We start from the raw sequence: 5,599 nt of genomic DNA, 5'->3' as shown, positions 1-5,599 counted from the left end.
AAACATTTTCCACCCCTCACACTTTACACTTTACAAATCCTAGAAAGTCACCACTTGGTATACATTCATACTAGAATCATTACCGAGCTATATTTTTCTAAACCATTTTCAAAATCAAACGAGATAAATACTTTGTATACATTCATACGAGAATCATTACAAAGTTAAACTCTCTTTCAAACATTTTTTAAGCAATTCACCAACACTTTTTCAGACAAAAAGATAAGTGATCCAGCAATTAAGAGCCCATGGATAACCATGGATACAAAGGGTGTTAATACCTTCCCTTTGTATAATGTACCTCCCGAACCCAAAATCTATTGAGGTCTTTCCTGTTCTTTTCCGCCTTTCCTTATTGGATAAAAGAAAAGTCGGTGGCGACTCTTGCTATTCGCGACATTGCGATAAAAAGAAAAATACCCCAAGTCAGTTCACCATATGACAGAACTGGCGACTCTGCTGGGGATTACAAAAAGAGAGGTTACCTTAAAAAACGAGATCACTTATTTGAATCGTTTGATTTACTTTTAAGGGATTGCTTGGGTATCCTATGCTCGAGTGAAAGATCCTACACCCGGATCTAGTGTACCTTAGGTAAGTAGCAATAGATCATCGCGACTATCCGGCGTATACTGGAATGGTTAAAATGATGGCTACGGTTAATGTGACACTTTGGATGTCCTGATGTTCCTCATGTTTACTTGAGGAAAAATTTGGCATCTGCGTGGTGTCATCAAAGCATTAACCAGACCTTTAGAACCCTAATTGACTCATCCTGACCATTAGAAAGTAGTGAGATAACTGACTTCGGTTCCGACTGGGGTTGGTTGAGACTCAATACTACACACCTTGAGATTGGACTTTAGGGAAGCTTCTGTCAACCACTTGGTGTTGCACTGAAGTGGACTTAAAGAAAAATCGATGATTTGAGATCCTTCTAGAACCCGGTTACTATTCTAGGACAGGTTGAACCAACCAAACTTCAGTGGGGAGGGTACTTACCTATGGAACTCATGCAAGCCTTAAAATTCAGGAATGATGGTTGTGTGACTTGCTTGTGCTTGTTATTTACCTATGGAATTCAGGAATGATGGTTATGAACTTATCCAAGGGGCAGGAGGAACTGAAGGCTCTCTTGCTCGAGCAGAAGAAAGACCAGACACCTGTGAGTTACATTAACCCGGGAAGAAGGCTTAAAGGACAGCCTGCAGGAGTCAAGATTAGAATTCCGAAAGATCAAGAAGAGGGGACAGATTCAGAAGATGAGAATGTTGATCTCTTCAACCCTGAGGACGACGATGAAGATTATGAGAATGAACAGTACTCTCCAAGAGATGATAAGTACAAGTTGCTGGAAGAACGTATGATAGCCATGGAGGGTCAGAAGGCGCCCGATCTGGATTTCGAAAGCTTAGGTTTGGTTTCTGATGTGGTCATTCCTCGCAAATTCAAGATCCCCACGTTCACTAAATACGATGGGGCATCTTGTCCTCAGATGCATCTGAGAGCTTACGTGAGGAAGATTCATCCGCATACCACTGATAGGAAGCTATGGATCCATTTCTTCCAAGAGAGTCTATCTGGCACACAGTTGGAATGGTATTATCAGCTCGAGAGCTCTGACATCCGCACCTGGACTGATTTAGCAATAGCTTTCTACAAGCACTACCAGTATAATTCTGAATTGGCACCTACTCGGCTACAGTTGTAGAATATGACTATGGGATCTAAAGAAGGCTTCAAAGAATATGCTCAAAAATGGAGAGATTTGGCTGGCAGAGTCAAACCCCCTATGACTGATCGAGAATTAGTGGACATGTTCATGAGCACACTGACTGGCCCATTCTACAGCCATCTATTAAGGAGTTCCTCATTGGGTTTCACTGAACTTATATTAACAGGTGAACATGTTGAAAGTGGCATTCGAAGTGATAAAATATAGGCGGCTACCTCTGATCATCCGGAGACTCCTAATATCACCACTGCTCCCCTGCCTAATCATGACGAGACTGTCAATGTTGTGGAAGATACTAATAATGATTATGACTTGGATAGCTGGATTTTCCCAACAATTGGTGACGGACTCAACAATTGGAAGGCTGAAGACACTATCCCGATTTCCTTTAGTCAGGAGTAATTATTATTTCTATTTTAGTGTTTCAAAGCATTGTGTCTATGCCCGGGGCACAATAGCTAATTTTTTAAGGGTTATGTCATTTTCATAAGCATATTCACATTCAATGAATCAATGGACTTTTAGCATTCAAATATTGCGCTCTTTATCTTTCCTGTAATCTTTCAAATAAGCTATGTTTTCTTACACACACTCACGTAACAAATTGCAGATCCATATCCACTCTGGATCCTGTTGATAATAATTCTGCTACTGTTTATTATGACTTTGAAAATCCGATCTACCAAGCCGAGGATGGAAGTGAGGAAGATTGTGAAGTACCTGGAGAGCTTGCCAGACTACTGCAAGAAGAAAAGACTATTCAGCCGCATGAGGCATCGATCGAAATCGTAAATCTGGACCACGTCGCCCGATTTAGCTCCCATTTGACCGCTACTTGCAAATCCATCTTCAAATTACTGAGACAAAATCAAGAAGTATCTCCAAGAACCTCCTATTCTGACGCCACCAGTTGAAGGAAGACCTCTAATCATGTATTTGACCGTGTTAGAAAATTCAATGGGGTGCGTGTTGGGGCAACATGACGAGTCTGGTCGAAAAGAGCATGCAATATACTACCTTAGCAAAAGGTACCGACTGTGAAACAAGATACTCACAACTCGAGAAAGCTTGTTGTGCTTTGGCTTGGGCTGCTCGCCGACTAAGACAGTATATGTTGAATCACACCACTTTATGGATTTCTAAGATGGATCTTATCAAATATACATTTGAGAAACCCGCTGTCTCCTGAAAGAGCTATCGCTGACAATGGTGCTAATTTGAACAACAAGATGATCATTGAACTCTGCTCGCAGTTCAACATAAAACACCATAATTCCGAATTGGCGACTTGGTAATAAAGCGTATCATTCTACCTCAAGGTGATCCTAGAGGCAAATGGACTCCCACATACGAAGGGCCATTTGTAGCTAAGAAGGTATTCTCTGGTGGAGCCATGATGCTTGCTACAACGGATGACGAAGAGTCCCCGCATCCCGTGAACACGGACATAGTTAAAAAAATACTACGCATGTACACCAGGCAAGTCGAAAACCTGAAAAGGCAGCTTGGGCAAAAAAGGGTATCCTGGTGGACTGAAAACCTGAAAAGGCGGTCCAGGCAAAAATTAGGGATAAAAGCGTATGACTATGCCCTGTTCTCGGTCTGCTTCACCCAAGTCAAAGGAACTGAACAAGCCAATCACTTCTATCCAATAGCAGGAGAGGAGAGGCTTGAAGACATAATGACAGTGGCAGAATTAAAATCAATAGGACTTTTTCTGCATAGCTTTCTCTTTGTTTTCTTGACAATTTCCTCTTACTAGGATTTCTGTCTCTTTGTACACCAATTGCCTGTTTATAGACCCTTTTTCAAAATCAATACAATGTTATTTCCAAAAAGATGCTTTTGTTTTACTCTCTCTGTTTTGTTTGCATGAACGTGCATTGATTTAATTTGAATTAATATATGCATTTGAATATGATCGATGTTTACCAAAAATGCATGCATAAAATAGAAATAGCGATTACTACGAGACTTCAGGATCGAGGAGAAGGTCTAATCATGCTTTCCAATGAATCCGTTGCTAATCCTATTCCCCAGCAAAGCCAGTCATTCCCAGAAGAGAGGGGCATTACTAGACAAATGGGTCATCTCTTCCACCCCCAGCCAGGCTTCTGTTGAACATTTCTACCATCAGACAGAAATCAAGCATCCCCGGCTAAGAAAGGGTCATCGATACCAGTATCTCCCAACCAGAAAATTGAGAGTTATTTTCCCCAGTAGAGTCCTCTGGAAGAACTTTTCAGATGCATAATTCATTCATTACATCATTTCACAACATACGCATGCATACATCGTTCGCAGTTATTTTCGAAAGCATAAAACATCTCATGCATCATGACATGGCATGAAGCTAACTTTATTTTTCAGGTTAATTATTCCCCTGATACAGTCAAAACAAAGGTCCATTCAGACGGACATCCTCATCAATTACGTTCAGGATTCAACTACATCTTTCAGATATACTCCATGTCAACATTCATTCTGGCATCCTCCTAACGATGGCATCTATAAGCCCATCCCAGACATTTATTGCAAATACAACATATACAAATACTATCAGATATAGCCTAGCGTATGGTTCATTCTGATTCAGCTCAACATATGACTCTTTCAACTCAGATGCGATCTAACGTACGATCCATTCCGACCTTCAACAACTCCAATACGGTCTAGCATACGACCCATTTGGACCTTTAAGGCCTCAGATGCTACCTAGCGTACGGTACACTCTGAAGTGTAGTCTGGCGTATGACTACCCCTTTATTATCAGATGCAGCCTAACGGGCAGCTCGTTCTGCTACTCAGAGACGGTCTAGCTTACGACCCGCTTGGATGTTCATCCCCTCAAATGCTACCTAGCGTACGGTACATTCTGAAGTGTAGTCTGGCGTATGACTACCCCCTTCATCATCAGGTACAGCCTAACGGATGGCTCCGTCTACAACTCAGATACGATCTAGCATACGATCCATTCTGATCCTTCACCCCCAGTAACGATACAGCCTAACGGACGGCTCGTTCCGCAACTCAGATACGATCTAACGTACGATCCATTCTGATCCTGTATCCCCACCAGTGTATGACTCACTCGGATTCTTATCTCATTTTGATTCGGCACAACATATTACTCCTCCAACAAGTCCGATACGGTCTAGCCTACGACCCAGTCGGATCTTCATTCCTCAGATATAGCGTACGGTACATCCCGAGGTGTAGTATAGCGTACGACTACTTTTCGTCAAATACAGCCTAACAGACGGCCCATTCTGCAACTCAGATACGATCTAGCGTATGATCCATTCTGATCCTTTATCCTCAGCAGCGTATGATCCATTCTGATCTGTTATCCCCAGCGGCGTATGACCCATTCTAACTCCCCAGTGAAGTCGACGGCCTAATGAATGACTCACTATACGGTCTAGCGTATGACCCAGTGACACCCATGACTTCAGATATCTTCTAACGTACGACGTACTCTGAAGCTCGCATCATCAAACTACCTAGATGGCATCTTTAAGCCCATCTCCATCAAGACTAACTAATTGACAAGTGCAAATTTTGGGGGCATTCTAAGTGTTCAATAATCTTCCACCTCCAGACCACGAATGGCGTACATACCATTCTGACTCTCTCGGTTCAAGAATATTGAACAGGGGCAACTGTCATACCCCAAAATTTGCCCATTAATATTTCAAGACATTTTTCAGGGCACTCCGACTCATTTTTATGACACTGATCTTAAAGGAACAAAGGCCCAACTCACGAGTGGCCCAATCCAGAAAATGGCCCAAACTGGCCTGCTCGCTAGGCGAGCAAATCCTTCGCCTAGCGAACGTTCACTACACGCTCGCCTAGCGAAGC

The sequence above is a fragment of the Lathyrus oleraceus genome, chromosome 6, assembly GCF_024323335.1.
Source record: "Lathyrus oleraceus cultivar Zhongwan6 chromosome 6, CAAS_Psat_ZW6_1.0, whole genome shotgun sequence".
Lineage (NCBI taxonomy): Eukaryota > Viridiplantae > Streptophyta > Magnoliopsida > Fabales > Fabaceae > Lathyrus > Lathyrus oleraceus.
Note: the sequence above shows the minus strand (reverse complement) of the source record.